The following is a 22,089-nucleotide window of genomic DNA, read 5'->3' as shown; positions in this document are numbered from 1 at the left end:
GAGCCTCAAAAGCTCGGATGGCCTCGGGCGGCCAGACCTGGGAATTACTGCCCTTCCTGGTCAGATCCGTGAGAGGTTTGGCTAGCATGGAAAAGTCCCTGATGAACTTCCGATAATAATTGGCGAAGCCCAAAAAGCGCTGTGGAAGGGGGGCAGAACCGGACATACCCCGAAACACCGCAGGCGCAACAACAGGTGTCGGGGTAGACTCTGGCGCAACAACCGGAGCGGACCCAGGAGCGACAACCGACCCATCGGCAACGGGAGCGAAATGAGCCGTGCGTTCAAGCAGGGATTGCAACGCCACGGCGAACTGACCCAACAGGTGATCCTGCTGATCAAGTCTGGCAACCAGCGTGGGTAGTGAGGATGGCCCTGTACCGTCAGAATTCATGGCCTGTGGTACCGTGCGTTCAAGCAGGGTTTGCAACGCCACGGCGACCCGACCCAACAGGTGATCCTGCTGATCAAGTCTGGCAACCAGCGTGGGTAGCGAGGATGGCCCTGTACCGTCAGAATTCATGGCTTGGTCCTAATGTCACGGAACCATGAACCAGACGTACAACAACAGATAAGTGAAAATAAGACAGCTTTATTGAAAAACAAGCTATAAAGCAAAAGTCCAAACGGATGGCGAAACCGATGCAGAGTCTTTGCGAAGCCAGGGGTCTGGAACCAGCAGGGTAGTCAGACGAAGCCAGGATCAGGAACCAACAGGGTAGTCAGACGAAGCCAGGATCAGGAACCAACAGGGTAGTCAGACGAAGCCAGGAACAGGAACCAGACGTAGCAGCAGTCTTAGTAGCATGTGAACACAGGAGGACCAAGCAGGGAACTGAGCCACAGACCTCCTATATATATGAGCTAGGCATCCAGCTCCTCCCAGTGGGAAGGAGGAGCCGCAGGGTGGGAGGCTACAAGAAACCCAGAAACCAAGATGGCCGCCAGCACATGTCAAACGAAGGAGAACAGCAAGGAGGTAAGACCATGACACATATGGCATATTCTATCTTTAAGTCAATCTCTACTCAGTTAAAATCATTTGATGAATTATCTCAGAAATTTTGTCTGCCTCCCCACCACCAGAGTCTCTACGAAAGTCTAGTAAACTATCTTAAAAAGTGTTTCAAGCCCAGGAAAAACCTTTTCCAACAATCATTGATTGACCGAGCAATAGTGTCGCTCTTATGCTATTTCAGGTTTATACTCACCCCTTAACTATCATTTTTCACATCGACAGAGAAATACTCTTCCAAAAAGCTGGCAAAAGGATTCTACGGAAAACGGGTTTAAAAAAAGAATCTTGGTGGGGTATCTCAAAACTAGACGTCTAATCATTAGTGAAAAATGGAGAGAAACACAGTTTAAACATATGCACAGGAAATTCCTAATAAATAAAATGTATGTCCACCTGCTCCTGGTATGGTTCATTACATTCAACTTTACTACACCAGTCTTGGGAATGTTCGAAAGTCAATATTTTTGGACCAAATACTTTTTTTGGAAGTCCATCAGATCAGTATATATTCACAAAAACACAACAACTTGCCTTTTTGGCTACATCAAAAAATCGGATATATCTGAAACACCTTACAACTCTTACATCCCCAAGTTGTTTTAGCTGCTCGTAAAGAGATACTAAAAACTTGGACATCCTCTACTTCAATGATACCGACAGTCAAAAATTATCTAAAGGTTATTTTGTATATTGTATATCGAAAGGTTACACTCAATAGTCCAATCCTTTGGCCCAACCAGTTATTTCTTTACAAGATGGAAACTTTTTATAGAGCGAACTCTCTCAACTTCGCCAGTCAAATTACTAATGACACAGTTTAGATACATGGACTGGTACTACAAAGGAACCCTCTCGAACTTTTTGGGCAGATTGAAACTCCACTAATTCATCCCCCCCCCCCTTTAATTCAGAAGCAATTACATTAACTGATAGTTACAGTTTGAAATTAAAGAAATTCTATTTTGTATTTATTTTTCTCCTGGGCCAACTAAACCATACTTACTTAGATTTGTTTGATTTTAAATTGATTGTTTTTCTTTTTTTCCTCACTTATTTGATGTAATTTTTCATGTGGCTCTTATGAGCATCCTGCTATGAATGCCTTACTAAAGCAATCTTAATACTATGGTACATTTCCATAGTACATTATTCTTCCACGCTTCGAGACTAAAAATAGTAATATGTCCAAAATCAGATATTATTTTGGTACCCAAACCTTTTGAATTGTTAAAAGGAACATGTATTGGTACTTGTAATATCAGACTGCTTGTTATAGCTTCTTTGTAATTTTATATTTTATTTTCTGTTTGCCTATACTACTTTGTAATTTCTTGAAAAATAATAAAACGTAAAAAAAAAAGCAATGGCAAGAAAAAAAAAAAAGTGCATTCTATGCATTAAGATAAAAATCCTTCTGTGTGCAGCAGCCCCCCTCAGCTCTCTAACACTTACCTGAGTCCATCCTGATCCAGTGATGTTGCAGGAGAGGCTCGGCTGTATGGGACTCTCCCTCCTGATTGGCTGGAACACACCATTGGCGCCCGCTGCTGTCAATCAAATTCAGTGAGCCAATGAGGAGAGAGAGGGGGCGTGGCTGATCCATGGCTAAGTGTCTGAATGGACACACAGAACAGGGGCTCGGCTTGGGTGCCCCCATAGCAAGCTGTTTTTTTAAGGGCAGGAGGGAGGTGCCAGGAGCACCGGCAAGGGAATCAAAAAGAATGTGGCACCGTAGTGGCACTGATGCCATCAGTGCCACATCAGTGCTTACAGTGCCCATCAGTGCCAAATCAGTGCCACTACTATGCTCATCTGTGCCCTACAGTGCCTCATGTGCCACTACAGTGCCCATTAGTGCCACTACAGTGCCATCAGTGCTCTACAGTGCCAATCAGGGCCACATCAGTGCTCTACAGTGCCCATCAATGCCAATACAGTGTTCATCTGCTCCACTACAGTGCCACTACAGTGCTCATCAGTGCCACTACAGTGCCATCGGTGCTCATCTGCACCACTACAGTGCTCTACAGTGCCATCAGTGCCACTACAGTGCTTATTAGTGCCACATCAGTGTTCATCAGTGCCACTACAGTGCTCGTCAGTCCACCACAGTGCCCAATAGTGCACATCAGTGCCCATAAGTGAGTGCTTATCAGTGCCACCCTATCAGTGGATCCTCATCACTGCCTGTCACTGCCGCCTTATCAGTGCATATCAGTGCCAGCTAATCAGTGCAGCCTCAGTGCAGTGCATTAGTGCACATCAGTACAACCTCATCAGTGCACATAAGTGCACCCTCATCAGAACCCAGCAGTGCAGCCACTTTAGCACCCAGAAGTGCAGCCACATCTGTCCAAGTGTCCCTATTGCAGCAGTTTGTCTAAACACCCCACAAGTTACCAGTATGGCGAAAAATATTTTTTCCTGTGAGGAGGCATACCAACTTCTTAGCTTGACCAACGAGAGCAGCGGGAAGCTCTCTGAGTCCGATTCTGATTAGTTTTAAGCAGTGGGTCTGCTATAGAATCGGAGGAAGAGGAAAGTGTGCCCATGAAACAAAGGTGTTCTGGCGAAGAGCTGGCTACCAGAAGTAGAGCCGTGGCATCAACCATTAGCACAATTGTATCCACTAGTAGCGTAGTGGCATCCACGAGAAATGGAGTACCACTGCAAGAAAGGCCAAGCACTAGCGGGGTGTCATCTCAGTCCCAAAGGGTTAGGAGCCATGCAAGCCTTCCCTATGCCCTTCAAAACCCTCTGTGGCTTCCCCCTAATTCAGGAGCAGCAAACATCCCCCTTTTACTGCCCAGCTAGGTGTCCAGGTGAACACAGAGAATTTTGCCCCTATTGATTTTTTTAAATTTAATTTTTACCCAAAATCTATTAACTGGCCCGGGGCAACCTCTGTGCACAACAGTTCATATCAAGCAACCTAGGTTCAAGTTACACCCATCCCTATGAGTGGAGAGAACTTAAAATATTTTTGGGACTCATTTTCAATTTGGGACTCACAAAAATAAAATAATTATATTCCTACAGGTCCACCAACCCTTTCCACCACATGCCAATCTTCTCATCCATTATGCCAAGATCAAGATACCTAATGATTATGCTGTTCCTCCATTACAATGACAACACCCAGTGCCCTCCCTGAAATGACCGAGCATAAGACAATTTATTTAAAATTCGGCCACTTCTAAATTTTTTCTCTGAGAAATTACCCCCGACCAAAATATTTTCGTGGATGAGTCACTTGTCCATTTCACAGGCAGGCTGGGCTTCAAGCAGTTTATCAGTTTAACAGAGAGCTGTGATTGATTGGTAGAGCCTGCTCAGTGTGTTCTAGTGCTGCTCATGCTGTCTTGAAAGTTTCAAATTGGCCTGGTAGCTATGGGATGTACTGGACAGTGGAAGGAAACCTTGCAGCCCTAGCCAGTTAGAAGGAGCACATGGGCTCTGGGTCTTCCTCTAGAGAGAGAGAGGTCCAGAAGGGGAGGGGGCTGCTGCCCCTCCTCAGTGCAGGCTGCCATGCGGCCTCAGGTGGGTGACCTGAGGGCCTGAAACACTGAAGCTGGATTCCATTGTTTTTGTGAGGGCTGACTGAGGCAGGATTTCCACTGATTCTGTCTGGTACTACTAAGGAAGGTTGCTGCTGGTGCTTCAGGAGCCTTGTGAGTACAGACCCCCACAGGGAATCACTGGGACCTGTGTTGCTAGATACACCTATGGGTGCTAGAAGTCAGCTGCTGGGTGTGAGCTAAAGGGAACACTGTCTATTGTCTTGAAGAGGTAAAGTTCACTGAGTTCCTTTTGCTACAAAGGGACTTGTTCATTCTGTACTGCTGCTGTATGGTCCTACGATAATCTGCTACACAGTTCCATTGAGAGAGTTGTCCTCACCTGTAAATAGTTAATTTAGAGAATCTTACTAATTCCCTTCTCCTATCCAAGTTCTCCAAATAAAATATAAAAAACAAATCTCCTAGACTGGTCATTGGAAATAATGAGCGGAGGAGTGTGTGCACCTGGCTGTTTGAAAATACCCTGTGATTGGCTGTGGATCAATCAGTGTTAAGCTCAGGCACCAATACTCCAGCGGCTCTTGCGGGGGTAGTGCTACATATGTGTAAGTTACTCGTTTTTTAACTCAAAGTAGGGCCCAGAAAAATTGTGCATATTTTGCTTTTTTTAATCCTATCTGACACTGCTACTAAATTGAAAAATGGATAGCAAATTACCGTGCTATTGGGCCCATACCCCTAACTAATATAAACACAAAATTGAAGAAAATATGGGGCTTTCAAGGCCAGTGGGAGGAGGAGGATCACATATGTCACACAGTTTGTCTAAAACATAATTTTATTGTACACACTTGAATGAAACTTCATCAAAGGGAAAAATTCCCATATATGACGTATATAAAAACAAAACAGAAATGCGTGTGTAGAAAGAAATTCCCATATGGGAATGCCGATACTTGGTATCAGAAGATGGTGAAAGGGTCTCTGATGGAGCACGGTCTAAGGGTCCCCAGCAAGCCAACGTGTTTCGCACAAGGCTTCCTCAGGGCCAGAGAGACCAAGAAAGACCGATATTTCCCAATGCGAATCGGATCATGGCAGACAGAGCAGAACTATGGACTGAACAGTCAGGTTATCCATAAATACTAGTACCGCAGTAATCATCACATGGCCATATCGAGATAATGATTATGTAGACTTCAATAAAGGAACGTGCATATGCGCATACTCGCACTTATGTTGAGACTCCCATTATCTTGGACCATAAGGGCCTAGATGGCTACTCAATCTGTCATAGTGACAACATATAGCCAAAATACATGGGGGCATCTCATTGCAGCAGGTATGTCCAAATATCCTGTATCTTACATACGGCTAGACGTTCCAGCTACAAATCATCCAGTGATAACATGAGGCAGGCATATTCAAAGTAGGTTCCACCTAGTCAGCCCGCAACAGCAGCCGACCCATGAGCCACCAGGCAGAACAAGCCTGTAGCGTGCTCAAATCCGGGATGCCTGCCTGTCCTGCCCTAAATTTAATTTTTTTTTTTACTAATATTATAAATTTTACTAATATACACAGATCCTGACCTTTGACCCCAACATTTGACAATGACTCGGACCATTATTTTTACCCCTAATCTTGACCCTAACTCTAAGGCTACATTCACACCTGAGCGTAGCGTTTTTGCGCGTTTTACCGCGATTTTACAGGCGTTTTTTGTACAGGCGTTTTTTGATTGAATAGATACCAATGGAAAACGCCTGTAATCTGCCCAAAAAGAAGCTCATGTACTTTTTTGAGCGTTGGGCGTTTTGTATACAGCGTCAAAATGCTCAGATGTGAACAGGGGCCATTGAAATGACTAGGATTTGTCTTGTTGGGCGTTTTGAGAGCTGATCCTAGAGCAGAAAAACTCCCCAAAAACGCCCCAAAACGCCTAGATGTGAACGGAGCCTAATCCGGGCACTGACCTAGATCAAAACCTGATCTAGCTATTTTATCTTTATTATTATTATTATTATTTGATATATTTATTTCTTTATTTTACAGACACTGCTTTTGTTTACAGTTTTCTTCTCTAGTAAGGAGCAAAAAAATAAACAAAAAAAAATGTGGTGTTAATTCACTAAGCCTCGGTTCACACTTATGCGATGCGGGAAGGCTGCGAATTCGCGCAAATGCACGCTTGGCAGTTCACACTGCCATATGCGATATGCTGGGGGTGTCAATGTAATCTTAACGACACCCCCAGTTTGATCGCATATCGCAGTGCGATCTTACAGTTCGCACAGGATCGGATCGCACAAGTGTGAACCACTGTGCGATCCGATCCTGATGCGGCTCAAAAAAAGGGTCATGTGCGATTTTACTGCGGGTGCAGTGCGAATTTAGCCATATAGAGTATATGGCTGAATTCGCACCGCACACCCGATCGCATATAATGAAGGAGCAGTGCGCTCCGATATTATATGCGATCGCCGCACTCGCACATATGTGAACCGGCACTTAAGGCAAAAAAAAAAAACTGTGCAAGTTCCCCAGAGCTTAGTGAATGCGGTGAAGCTTCACTTGGTAAGGAATATCCAATCAGGTGCAAGCAAAATAAAATAAATAAAAAAATAATCAAAAAAAAAACAGCAATTTTGCTTGCACATGATTGGATGATAAAAAACAGCAGAGCTTCACCAAATTTAATAAGCTCTTAGGAAAATCAGTGTAACTTCACTTGCAAAGTGCACAGTCTTTTTTGCCTTTAGTATTTTAACCCCAGCATATCCTTTTCTCGGTTTAAGAGAAAAAAAAAAAAAGAGGCAGGCTATAGGGTGACTGATCACTGTGATAGCCAATCAGAGACTAAAACAGCAATCAGGTGATCTGGAACCAGGCCTCCCAGTTACCGATCATTAGTGCAACACATGGGGCTTTCGGTGATTGCTCAGTCTCTTTGCTGGGAGCGTGCTCAGCACTCACAGCAGAGCATATGGGGGAAGATCCACTTCTTTGAGGCTGCATGTATGCTTACACTTGTCTTTAAGGGGTAAGTAAATTTAAACATGCTTGGAACCAACATAGGTCTATACTCAGACAAAAAAGGATTAAAGTCAGGGCTTTTTTTCAACGGGAACGCAGGGGAACGCAGTTCCGGCACCTCCCGAACTGAATGTATGTAATGGCAAGGGTTGCTGGAGGATCTATTGATGCTGGAGGGGATCTATTATTGTTGGGGAGATCTATTGTTGCTGGTAGGGGAGCTATTGTTGCTGGGGAGGTCTATTGTTGCTGGTAGGGGAGCTATTGTTGCTGAGGTTGGTCTTACGTTGCAGGGGGTCAATCGCTGCTGGGAGAGATCTACTGTTGAGGTGGGGATCTGATGTTGCAGGCTGCTGAATGGTGTATTGATGCTGGCTGTTGAGTGTCCAGTGTTGCTAAATCTATTTTACTGCCTTTCTTGTTATCGTTAACAAATTCCATACAAAATACTTAGCACCAGAAAATGATACTTGGTTCTGTATTCTCTAAAAGGGGCGGTACTGGGAGGAGGGTAGGGGGTGGAACCAAGGGACGGTGCTTGAAGGTGGGTTGGGGGCAGAGTCAAAGGGTGATTCAGAAGGGAGGAGTTCCTGCACCTATTCTCTGAGAAAAAAAGCCCTGATCAAAGTGTTTATTACCCCAACACCTCATATTTCCAATATGTGCCTGCTGTACTATGTACTTGTATGAAAAAGTATCCTGTTCACTTTGTATTGCTTCCTTTATTTAAAATCCCTGATGTTCCTGCCAGTCCCTCTGCTTTCCTACTAAAAACTGACCACACTAAAAAGGAGAGCACACCGTGGTCAGCAGACCCCGGTTCTAGACTATTCTGTACCCTAGGCAAGACCACCTACTTGCATCCCCCCACCCCGCCCAAAAAGAAAAAAAAACTTTTTTTTTTTTTTTTTTTTTAAAAGGCAGAAAATGTAAGCAGACTCCATGCATTTCCCATACACACCTTATACTCACAACACAATCTATGCATTTCCCGTACACCCCTATACTCGCAGCACACTCCATGCATCCCCCATACACCCCCTATACTCGCAGCCCACTCCATGCATTTCCCATGCACAGGGCTGGTGCAAGGATATTTGTTTACGTAGGGGAAGGTACATTTTAGGTGAAGGTGCAGAGAGGTGACAGAGAGAGAGAAGTGACAGAAAGAGAGGGGGGGGGGTGACAGACAGAGAGGGGGGGTGACAGAGAAAGAGAGGGGTGACAGAGAAAGAGAGGGGAGTGACCGAGATAGAGAGAGAGGATTACAGAGAGAGAGGGAGGATAGAGAGAAAGAAGGGGAGGTGACAGAGAGAGAGGGGGGAGTGACACAGAGAGAGGGGTGAGAGAGAGAGAGGGGGGAGTGACAGCAAGAGGGTGTGACAGAGAGAGAGAGGGGGTGACAGTGAGAGAAAGAGAGAGAGGGGGTGACAGAGAGTGAGGGGGTGACAGAGAGAGAGGGGTGACACAGAGAGAGGGGGTGACAGAGAGAGAGAGCGAGAGAGAGAGGTGACTGAGGGAGAGAGGTGACAGAGAGAGAGGGGGGTGACAGAGAGAGAGGGGTGACAGAAAGGGAGAGAAAGGGGTGACCCACAGAGAGGGGTGAGAGAGAGGGGAGTGACAGAGAGAGAGAGGGGGTAACAGAGAGTGTAAGAGAGAGGGGGTGACAGAGAGAGAGGGGGTGACAGAGAGAGAGAGAGGAGGTGACAGAGAGAGAGGGGTGACAGAGAGAGAGAGAGGGAAGTGACAGAGAGAGAGGGGTTGACGGAGAGAGAGAGAGGGGGTGACAGAGAGGGAGAGAGAGAGGTGAGAGATAGAGGGGAGTGACAGAGTGACAGAGTGACAGAGAGGGAGGGTGACAGAGAGAGAGGGGAGTGACAGAGAGAGAGAGGGATGTGACAGAGAGAGAGAGAGAGGGGGTGATGGAGAGAGAGAGAGGGGGGGGGGTGACAGAGGGGGAGAGAGAGGGGGGAGAGAGAGAGAGAGAGAGAGGGGTGACAGAGAGAGGTGACAGAGCGAGAGGGGTGACAGAGAGAGAGAGAGAGGGGGGTGACAGAGAGTGAGGGAGTGACAGAGAGAGAGGGGTGAGACAGAGAGAGGGGGGTGACAGAGAGAGAGCGTGAGAGAGAGAGAGGTGACTGAGGGAGAGAGGTGACAGAGAGAGAGGGGGTGACAGAGAGAAAGGGGTGACAGTAAGGGAGAGAAAGGGGTGACCCGCAGAGAGGGGTGAGAGAGAGGGGAGTGACAGAGTGACAGAGAGAGAGGGGAGTGACAGAGAGAGAGGGGGGTGACAGAGAGTGTAAGAGAGGGGGTGACAGAGAGAGAGGGGGTGACAGAGAGAGAGAGAGAGAGCGCGAGAGAGGAGGTGACAGAGAGAGAGGGGTGACAGAGAGAGAGGGAAGTGACAGAGAGAGAGGGATGACAGAGAGAGAGAGGGGTGACAGAGAGAGAGGGAAGTGACAGAGAGAGAGAGGGGTTGACGGAGAGAGAGAGAGGGGGGTGACATAGAGGGAGAGAGGGGGTGACATAGAGGGAGAGAGGGGGTGACAGAGAGCAAGAGAGAGAGAGGGGTGAAGGAGAGAGGGGGTGACAGAGAGAGAGGGGTGACGGAGAGAGAGAGAGGGATGTGACAGAGAGAGAGGGGGGTGATGGAGAGAGGGGCGGTGACAGAGGGGGAGAGAGAGAGAGAAAGAGAGGGGTGACAGAGAGAGGTGACAGAGCGAAAGGGGGTGACAGAGAGAGAGAGAGGGGGTGACAGAGAGGGAGGGGGTGACAGAGAGAGAGGGGTGACAGAGAGAGAGAGCGATAGAGAGGTGACTGAGGGAGAGAGGTGACAGAGAGAGAGGGGGTGACAGAGAGAGGGGTGACAGAAAGGGAGAGAAAGGGGTGACCCACAGAGAGGGGTGAGAGAGAGGGGAGTGACAAAGTGACAGAGAGAGAGAGGGGAGTGACAGAGAGAGGGGGTGACAGAGAGTGTAAGAGAGAGGGGGTGACAGAGAGAGAGGGGGTGACAGAGAGAGAGAGAGAGGAGGTGACAGAGAGAGAGGGGTAACAGAGAGAGAAAGAGAGGGAAGTGACAGAGAGAGAGGAGGGGTTGGCGGAGAGAGAGAGGGGTGAGAGATAGAGGGGAGTGACAGAGAGGGAGGGGTGACAGAGAGAGAGGGAGGGGGTGACAGAGAGGGAGGGGGTGAAAGAGAGAGAGGGGTGACAGAGAGAGAGAGAGCGATAGAGAGGTGACTGAGGGAGAGAGGTGACAGAGAGAGAGGGGTGACAGAAAGGGAGAGAAAGGGGTGACCCACAGAGAGGGGTGAGAGAGAGGGGAGTGACAAAGTGACAGAGAGAGAGAGGGGAGTGACAGAGAGAGAGAGGGGGTGACAGAGAGTGTAAGAGAGAGGGGGTGACAGAGAGAGAGAGGGTGACAGAGAGAGAGAGAGTGAGAGAGAGAGAGAGGAGGTGACAGAGAGAGAGGGGTGACAGAGAGAGAGAAAGAGAGGGAAGTGACAGAGAGAGAGAGGGGTTGGCGGAGAGAGAGAGGGGTGAGGTGGAGTGGTCCTTGGCTGCCTGTGCCTCCTACCCGCCCTTATTCTCTGGTTCCCCCGGTCAGCCTGTCCTTCAGGCCTGGGATTGGAGAGGAGATTGAAGGAGTCCAGGGGCTCCAGGCTCTGGTAGGTTCCCGGGGTGCTTTGCCCACATCTTCGGAGGTCTTCTCCCTCCTGAGCTCTCAGTGCCTGCCCCACCCTCACTTCTCTCCTTCAGTGCGGTCTCTGTCTCCTGGGCTGCCCGCTCACACTGTGGAGTTGGTAGCTGGAGCCGGGATGTCATCCTGCCAGCACCTTGCCGCATTTGCTGTCCCACTTCTCCCACCTGCTGTCCCTGGACTGGGCCCTTCCCTCGTGCAGTGCCCTGCAGTTCCATGGCCCCTTAATCCAGGCCATGGTGAAGGGGCATTTTACTGCCCCCACCCAGCCTGGCGTCCTAAGGCAGCTGCCTGTGCTGCCTTACGGTGGCGCTGGCCCTGGCCCTGCCCTGGTGGGAAACATCGGGAGACCAGCAGCTGTGGCTGCACCCTAAGTGGCAGCGCACCCTAAGCGGCTGCCTAGTGCACCTAGTGGTAGTTAATAGAAAAATAGTGCAGTGCAATCCTAGTGGTAAAATTATAAAATCATGCAGAGTCCCAGTGTTAATAGGTGTCCATATAAACAGATAAAAGTCTCCAGTGTAAAGTGGTCCTAGGGCAATTCCATAAGGTGCTTGTCTCCACGAGTGCTCATGCAATCCCACCACCTGTTCACACTGCCGCTCACCTTAACAAAGAGACCCTACAGGGTCAACCAGCATTTCATCTCAAAATCAAAGCATCCTCACACTTTCTTCCTTAAGCGTAGTAAATGATTACACCTCCGATGCACTGTCAGCTCCTCAAACAATGTTACCAATATGTGTAGGAGACAAGAAAAAACGATCTAATGCTCTCTGTATGCAATCAAGCACTCTTTAATCCATATAAGAAAACAACTCACATTTTTGAAGAAAATAACAGCGCATATCTGCAGAGTTTGCAAGCAGGCATGCATCAGGTCCACCAACCCGGAAGAGTGAGAGGCGGCCGCGGGTCACGTGACATCCCTCGTACGCGTTACGTCCGTGAAAATAAGCGGGACTTCTTCAGCAAGGGTCACGTATCATACTGCGGACCCGTCTTTTATGACAATATGATCTGCCCACCTCCTGTCTTCAATTAACTAATCAGTATGATTCCAAATGGAAACAGGAAACAGGAAGTGATGTACACAGGAAGTGATGTACACAGGAAGTGATGTACACAGGAAGTGATGTAAACTAAGGGCAGGAAGTAAACACTGCATGACCCTTAAGCCAGGACCAGCCTGTATTCTTATATGCAGTGTGTACGGGCAATTTAAAAACTTTCCACAAGAACCAGCTTGTGGAAATACATTAAATACAATTTAATAAATATACTATGCCCAAATTTAAAATAATACATCTTCCCATAATCCAAAGGATTCAATGGGTGGTAATCGTCATTGTGACTCCGGCTAAATCTCAACTCTCCACTAGATGGCGTATCTGAGCATTGCCTAATCATAAATGTGAACAATAAGTGACATATACACAATAATGCACATAAAATTATTAAAATTACTAAATATAAACCGCAATGTGAATACTATAAAAGACAAAGAACAAAGCAATAAATACATTCCCTATAAAATATAAAATATAAGAATATGGGAACATTAAAAAGGCAAAAAATATCTCATCGGTCAGAAATAAAACAGTTGAGATCAAACTCAACATTGAGTCCTAATGGCGTTAAAACTTTGCATTCAAAAATCCAATAAGACTCCCGTTGACTCAACTGTCTAATAAAATTCCCACCTCTCCAGTGTGGGTGGACTCTCTATTCCCCAGAATTGCAACCCACTGGGATTTTTTTGATGGAATTTTTTAAAATGTCTTGAGACACTATGCGTTTCTAAACCTTTACGGATATTAGTGATATGCTCGCCCACCCTGACGTGTAAAGCACGAGAGGTACGTCCTATGTACTGAAGGCGGCATTCACACTGTAACATGTACACCACCCCTTGCGTTTTACAGGTGATCAGATTTTTGATGTTATATGATTTATTAGTAGCAGTAGCTACAAATTCTTTTCGTTTCTTTAGGTTCTTCTTGCAGCTCTTACAGGTAGCACATTTCCCACATGTATAGGTGCCAGAAAGAAAAGAAAAAATATGATTCTCCCTGATACGAGGTGGGTCAACAACCCCAGGCGCGATTTTATCTCGCAGTGAAGGGGCCTTCCGGTAGATAAACTTAGGGAATTCTGTCAGATGGGGTCCTAGAATTTTGTCCTCTTTAAGGATAGGCCAATACTTTTTAACAATACGTTCTACTTTTTTGTAGTGTATATTGTAATCAAAAATTATTCTGTAACCTGGATCCACTGGATTAATTTTGTCTCCATTCAGGAGAGTATCGCGGTTACTCCTTCCCACATCCTCCAATTCTTTTCTAATGGGGTCCTTTTTGTATCCTTTCTCAAGAAAACGCTTTTCCAAAACCTTTGATTGTACTTGATAGTCACTATCCGAAGCGCAATTGCGTCTTAATCTAGTGAATTGTCCCCTTGGAATGTTGCAAAGCCACATCTGGTGGTGACAACTATCCAAGGGGATAAATGCATTCCTATCAGTAGGTTTGAAAAAATTCCTTGTTCTCAAGGCGCCTTCGTGTTTATAAATCTCAAGATCGAGAAAGGCAATCTTTTCCTTCTCCAAATTCCATGTTAAAGTGATATTTTTGGTGTTACTATTCAACCTATCCATAAATGTTTGCAGATCTGCCATGTCTCCTTCCCATACCATAAAAATATCATCAATATAACGTCTGTAACAAATAAGTTCCTGTGGTAGGGTGCCAAATACAGCCTCTTCCTCCCAGTGGGCCATGAAAAGATTGGCCACACTGGGAGCAAACTTGGCCCCCATCGCTACTCCCCTTGTTTGGAGGTAGTAGCGATGGTCGTACCAGAAATAATTCCTGTTTAAACAGAAGTTCAAACTTCTGTATAGGAATCTTTTGTGTTTATTAGTCAGAGTTGAAGTGGCTAGGGACCATTTGACTGCTGCTAAAGCGTCCTCATGTCCAATGATAGTGTATAAAGACCCAACGTCTGCTGTAATTAATACACTATCATTGGAACACGGCAAATCATTCAGGAGTTGGATCATATGCTTAGTGTCTCTCAGAAAGGATCTTGTTTCCCTCACAACTGGCTGTAGATAGTAATCAATATACTGGCCCAATCTTGAAGAAATGGAGTCTATTCCATTCACGATTGGGCGGCCAGGGGGGTTATCTGTACTTTTATGAATCTTAGGGAGACAATAGATAATTGGTCTTCTACAAAAAAGGGGATTAAGATACGAAGCCTCTTTATGACTCAATACCCCTTTTCTTTCTCCTTTTGTCACTAGAGAGTGCAATTCATCCTTAAACTCCAACATGGGATCATGGGGCAGGATCTGATAAGTGCTCCTGTCACCCAGGAGTCTCAGCATTTCCCCTCTGTAATAGGTTCCACTAAGGACTACCAAACCTCCTCCCTTATCGGCAGGCCGAATTACAATGTCACTCCTATTTTCAAGTGACTGAATCCCTCTTTTTATGTACTGGGGATCTGATACTCTTTTCACATTTAATTTCTCTAAGTCCCCACAGACCATGTTGCGGAACACTTCTAAATGTTTTATATCTTGGCCTGGAGGGTTAAAGGTAGATCTATTCCTTAGATTAGACTGATTAATTGTATCAGAAGATGCATTTTTTGTAATCGGATTGGAGAGGAAATATTTCTTAATATTCAACTGTCGTGTAAATTTTTGAATATTAATATACGTCTGAAATTTGTTAAGATTTCTGATGGGGGCGAATTTCAAACCCTTATCCAGAACCCTCATCTCATCTTCTGTGAGTGGGATCCCGCTAAGGTTAAAGACTCCAGCTCCTACCGAGGTCTCTGTTTTTTTGACTTTTCGTCCTCCCCTGCATCCTCTCGATTTTTTCGTTTGCCTGACTGAGGATGGTTCCCTCTCCAGGGGTGTTCCTGTTGCGGGGTTCTGAATGCTCGTGGGGGGAGCTGAGTCTGTGGTCCCCTCCAAGGGGACCCTCCCCCTAAAAAAGAAGAGGAAGAAGCGGTCGGATTGGAGTACCCTTGATTCTCTTGATAATCTCGAAGAGGAGCAAATCTATTACTTGAAAGATCAACTCCTTCTCTCTTCGCTGGGTAAGGGTGATAGTTTCCTCGACCCCTTCCCCTCCCTCTTCCTCTTCCTCTTCCCCTAACCATCTGCCACTGATTGGTATCTCTATGTGGAGGTGGTGGGTCAGGGATTGGGGCATATGTAGAGAACGAGGGGGGGCCATAGTCATGTCCCCTACCCCGTCCTCTCCTATTTTTTCCCTTCTTCCCTCTTTGATGGAAAACCTGGGAACGTTGAGGCAGAGGTGTTACAATTTGATGTATAGACCCCTGGGACCTTTCTACATTTATATTATTAGAAGAAGAGGAGGCTTCCATTTCTTCATTTCCCCCCCCTTCCATATTGGAAGATGAGGGTTCCAAGAAGGACTGTTGCCATTTAAAAATATCATTGGAACCAAAATCGGTCAGATCTCTCTGATATTTACTTTTCTTTTTCTCTTGAATGTCCCTATCCCATTTTTCCATTTTAATTTTCAAATCTTTAGAAAGTCTCTGAAAATCAGAATGATCCTTTTTAAGCTCTAGTTTGTCCTTTATTTCTTTAATTTGTAATTCAACCATATCTTTTTTCTTACGTTTGCGGATTAATAGAAAACTTAAAAGTTCTAAACCTTTGGAAATAAAAAATTCCCCCCATTCTTTGAGGGAAACTTGATCCAACAGACCGTCATTAGGAGGGACATCCCACCTAAGACGTCTGGGAATAATTTTTGCAGATAAATAGTATTCAAATGTTAATATGTCCCACCAGATTTTTATGTTTTTCTCGAACAAATGTCCAAGTTTTTTAAACAAAAAACCTAGATCCTCTGGATCTTTACGGGGTACGGGAACATTAGAGAATACTTCATTCACCTTCACTTCCCTTTGTTCTAAAAACTGAAATATATCCATGTCCTGCAGCTGAATAAAGGAAGATTGTAAACAGAATCAAATAAAAAGAAATATTCAGCGCTGGACTCTTGTACACACCACTAATAAATGGACCAGCAGCTAAGCACTCAAGGGCAATATCTCCAAAACACCTTCTGAATACATAATAGAAAAATAGTGCAGCGCAATCCTAGTGGTAAAATTATAAAATCATGCAGAGTCCCAGTGTTAATAGGTGTCCATATAAACAGATAAAAGTCTCCAGTGTAAAGTGGTCCTAGGGCAATTCCATAAGGTGCTTGTCTCCACGAGTGCTCATGCAATCCCACCACCTGTTCACACTGCCGCTCACCTTAACAAAGAGACCCTACAGGGTCAACCAGCATTTCATCTCAAAATCAAAGCATCCTCACACTTTCTTCCTTAAGCGTAGTAAATGATTACACCTCCGATGCACTGTCAGCTCCTCAAACAATGTTACCAATATGTGTAGGAGACAAGAAAAAACGATCTAATGCTCTCTGTATGCAATCAAGCACTCTTTAATCCATATAAGAAAACAACTCACATTTTTGAAGAAAATAACAGCGCATATCTGCAGAGTTTGCAAGCAGGCGTGCATCAGGTCCACCAACCCGGAAGAGTGAGAGGCGGCCGCGGGTCACGTGACATCCCTCGTACGCGTTACGTCCGTGAAAATAAGCGGGACTTCTTCAGCAAGGGTCACGTACCATACTGCGGACCCGTCTTTTATGACAATATGATCTGCCCACCTCCTGTCTTCAATTAACTAATCAGTATGATTCCAAATGGAAACAGGAAACAGGAAGTGATGTACACAGGAAGTGATGTACACAGGAAGTGATGTACACAGGAAGTGATGTACACAGGAAGTGATGTAAACTAAGGGCAGGAAGTAAACACTGCATGACCCTTAAGCCAGGACCAGCCTGTATTCTTATATGCAGTGTGTACGGGCAATTTAAAAACTTTCCACAAGAACCAGCTTGTGGAAATACATTAAATACAATTTAATAAATATACTATGCCCAAATTTAAAATAATACATCTTCCCATAATCCAAAGGATTCAATGGGTGGTAATCGTCATTGTGACTCCGGCTAAATCTCAACTCTCCACTAGATGGCGTATCTGAGCATTGCCTAATCATAAATGTGAACAATAAGTGACATATACACAATAATGCACATAAAATTATTAAAATTACTAAATATAAACCGCAATGTGAATACTATAAAAGACAAAGAACAAAGCAATAAATACATTCCCTATAAAATATAAAATATAAGAATATAATATATTTTCACGGACGTAACGCGTACGAGGGATGTCACGTGACCCGCGGCCGCCTCTCACTCTTCCGGGTTGGTGGACCTGATGCACGCCTGCTTGCAAACTCTGCAGATATGCGCTGTTATTTTCTTCAAAAATGTGAGTTGTTTTCTTATATGGATTAAAGAGTGCTTGATTGCATACAGAGAGCATTAGATCGTTTTTTCTTGTCTCCTACACATATTGGTAACATTGTTTGAGGAGCTGACAGTGCATCGGAGGTGTAATCATTTACTACGCTTAAGGAAGAAAGTGTGAGGATGCTTTGATTTTGAGATGAAATGCTGGTTGACCCTGTAGGGTCTCTTTGTTAAGGTGAGCGGCAGTGTGAACAGGTGGTGGGATTGCATGAGCACTCGTGGAGACAAGCACCTTATGGAATTGCCCTAGGACCACTTTACACTGGAGACTTTTATCTGTTTATATGGACACCTATTAACACTGGGACTCTGCATGATTTTATAATTTTACCACTAGGATTGCGCTGCACTATTTTTCTATTATGTATTCAGAAGGTGTTTTGGAGATATTGCCCTTGAGTAGGGTTGAGCGGACACCTAGATGTCCGTGTTCGACGGGTTCGGCCGAACTTTAAAAAAAAGTCCGGGTCCGTGTCCCGGACTTTTACCGAACTTTTCCCGGACACCGAACCCCATTGAAGTCAATGGGGACCCGAACTTTAAGGCACTAAAATGGCTCTAAAACACCAAAGGAAAGGGCTAGAGTGCTGCAAATGGCAGCAAAACGTAATTAAGAGCATGGCAAGTGCTCTGCAAACAAATGTGGATAGGGAAATAACTTAAAACAACAAAAAAAAACAGAAAAATAAAACAATGTTCTTCTTCATCTCTGAAGGACGAGGCCCATATGGAGTAGGAGGGAGGTTGAGGTGGTGGTGGATGTGGCGGTGACATAGGCGTGCGCACAGGGTGTGCTGGGTGTGCCTGGGCACACCCTAATCACCTAGGGCACATAGCATTGCCAGTGAGGAGATGGGAAAGATCTCCCTGGGACCTGCTCTGCTCTATTTCTCCTTGCCTACAGGTACATGGCCCCGATACATTACTCTCCCTGCTGGCAAACACATGCATGTGTATTTCAACTTTGGGGTGCACACCTTAATGCAATAGGCTGCGCACACCTATGGGCGGTGTAGGTGGAAGCGGCGGTGGAGGAGGACCAGGGCCGGATTAACAGCATCATGGGCTTGGTGCTGAGGATTTTGAAGGGCCTTAAGGGCCGTGCCTTGCCATGCACCCAGAGGAGGAAGGGTGCAGCCATGCATGCCTAATTCAACATGGGATGCTGTCTCTGAAGCCCATAAACACATCCATGCATCGCCAACTGTCCCTCCTTGTCCGGCCTTCACGCTGTGTGGGGAGGTTCTGAGGGTGCTGCCTGGGGAAGCGAGCATAGAAGCCAGACTTCTGTGTTTACAAGTGACAGAAGAGCGGTAACAGTGAATATGGCCAACCCGGGGCCTATATAAAAGGTAGGGGCCTGGAGCTGCAGCTCCAATAGCCCCTACATTAATCTGGCCCTGAGGAGGAGGACGAGGTAGCCAACACTGCTTCTTTTCAAAAATTTTAAATGAGGGTACACCCCAAAAGAGTGAGAAAGAGCAAAAATGGAACAATGGGTGGGTAAGGTCGGTATCCATTGCTATTCTGCATAAGGTACGGAAAAGTCCCGTGGGATCCATGCCTGGTTCATTTTAATGAACGTGAGCTTGTCCACATTGTCTCTGGACAGGCGGCTGCGATTGTCTGTTATAACGCCCCCAGCCGTGCTAAATACCCGTTCAGATAATACACTGGCTGCAGGGCACGCCAGCACCTCCAAGGCGTAAAGGGCAAGCTCAGGCCATGTGCCCAATTTGGAGACCCAGAAGTTGAAGGGGGCAGACCCGTCATTCACTACATGTAGCTGTGTGCACACATACTGCTCCACCATGTTGGTAAAATGCTGCCTCCTGCTAAGACGTTCCATCTGAGCTGCTGGTGCTGCTGTTTGTTGTGGCGTGCTGACAAAGCTTTTCCACATTTCGGCCATGCTAACCCTGCCTTCTGAGGTGCTGGCGGTGCCCTGGTTGCGTTGGCGACCTCCTCCTCCTCCTCCTCTGCCTTGTGCTTCCACTGTGGCCCCGCTGTCAGATGGGAATGCCAGCAGCATGGCGTCTACCAGCGTGCGCTTGTACTCGCGCATCTTGCGATCGCGCTCCAGTGAGTGAATTAAGGACGGTACGTTGTCCTTGTAACGGGGATCCAGCAGCGTGGCCACCCAGTAATCAGCACAAGTTAGAATGTGGGCAACTCGGCGGTCGTTGTGGAGACACTGCAGCATGTAATCGCTCATGTGTGCCAGGCTGCCCAGAGGCAACGAAAGGCTGTCCTCTGTGGGAGGTGTATCGTCCGTGTCCTCTGTATCCCCCCAGCCACGCACCAGTGATGGCCATGAGCTGGCCTGGGTGCCACCCTGCTGTGAACATGGTTCCATCTCCTCCTCCAGCTCCTCCTCCTCCTCATCCTCCTCATCCTCCAGAACTGTGCCCCTGCTGGACAATTGCGTCCCTGGCGTTTGCGTGTGCAGGAACCCACCCTCGGAGCCCCTTGCGAATGACTGCCCTGAAAGCCTTGGAAATGTTACCTCTTCATCCTCCTCCTCCTCCTCATCCTGTGCCACATCCTCTTCCATCATCGCCCGAATTGTTTTTTCAAGGAGGCATAGAAGTGGGATAGTTAAGCTGAGAACGGCGTCATTGCCACTGGCCATGTTGGTGGAGTACTCAAAACAGCGCAACAAGGCACACAGGTCTCGCATGGAGGCCCAGTTATTGGTGGTGAAGTGGTGCTGTTCCGCAGAGCGACTCACGCGTGCGTGCTGCAGCTGAAACTCCACTATGGCCTGCTGCTGCTCGCACAGTCTTTCCAGCATGTGCAAGGTGGAGTTCCACCTTGTGGGCACGTCACATATGAGGCGGTGAGCGGGAAGGCCGAAGTTACGCTGCAGCGCTGCCAGGCGAGCAGCAGCAGGGTGAGAACGCCGAAAGTGCGCACAAACGGCCCGCACTTTCTGCAGCAGCTCTGACATATCGGGGTAGTTTTTAAGGAACCTCTGCACCACCAAATTCAGCACATGCGCCAGGCAAGGGATGTGCGTCAAACCGGCTAGGCCCAGAGCTGCTATGAGATTTCGCCCGTTATCGCACACCACCAGGCCGGGCTTGAGGCTCGCTGGCAGCAACCACTCATTTGTCTGCTGTTCCATGCTCCTCCACAACTCCTGCGCGGTGTGTGGTTTGTCCCCCAAACAGGCAAGTTGTAAAACTGCCTGCTGTCGTTTACCCCTGGCCGTGCTGAAGTTGGTGGTGAAGGTGTTACGCTGTCCGGATGAGGAGGCGGTAGAGGATGAGGAAGCGGAGTAGGAGGAGTTAGGAACAGGAGGCAAACTGAAGCGCCCTGCAATCCTCGGTGGTGGAAGGACATGCGCCAAATTGCTATCCGCCTCAGGCCCATCCGCCACTGCATTTACCCAGTGTGCCGTTAGGGAGATATAACGCCCCTGACCGTGCTTACTGGTCCACGTATCGGTAGTTAGGTGGACCTTGGCACAGATGGCGTTGCGCAGTGCACACCTGATATTTTCCCCCACTTGGTTGTGCAGGGAAGGGATGGCTTGCCTGGAAAAGTAGTGGCGGCTGGGCACGACGTACTGTGGGACAGCCACCGACATAAGGTTTTTAAAACTGTGCGTCTCCACCAGACGGAATGACAGCATTTCAAAGGCCAATAATTTTGAAATGCTGGCATTCAGGGCCAGGGATCGCGGGTGGGTAGGGGGGTACTTCCTCTTCCTCTCAAGTGTTTGGGAGATGGAAAGCTGAACGCTTCCACGGGACATTGTGGAGATGGTTGTTGGTGACCCAGGTGGTGGTGTTGCTGACAGATCGTCTGTTTGCGGGGTGGCAGGTGCCGGTATCACTACAGATGTGGCTGGAGCGGCCGAGACTGCAGCAGAAGAGGAAGCAGGATGAGCCAGAGACGTTTCTTGGTTTTGAAGGTGTGTACTCCACTGCAGCTCGTGCTTTGCACTTAGATGCCTGATCATGCAGGTTGTGCTCAGGTTGAGAAGGTTTATGCCTCGCTTCAAGCTCTGATTGCACAGGGTGCAAACCACTCGTGTCCTGTCATCAGCACATTTTCTAAAGAACTTCCACGCTAGAGAACTCCTTTGAGCTGACTTTGGTGCGCTCGTTCCCTTGCTGCGTTGGGCAGTAGCGGGCGTAGTGTCTAGGGCACGGCCGCTCCGCTTCTGCACCCTGCTCCCTCTTCTGCTGTGCTGGTGGCTCTGTGCGACCACCGCCTCTTCCTCCAAACTACTCAGGTCACCTGCATGACGTTCATTCCATGTGGGGTCGAGGACCTCATCGTCCTCCACATCATCTTCCACCCAGTCTTCACCCCTGCCCTCCTTGTCGGTCTCCACAATGCTGAACG

Source organism: Pelophylax lessonae (assembly GCF_965119305.1).
Source record: "Pelophylax lessonae genome assembly, chromosome: 3".
NCBI lineage: Eukaryota > Metazoa > Chordata > Amphibia > Anura > Ranidae > Pelophylax > Pelophylax lessonae.
The sequence above is the reverse complement of the archived record's forward strand: the minus strand, read 5'-3'. Positions refer to the sequence as shown.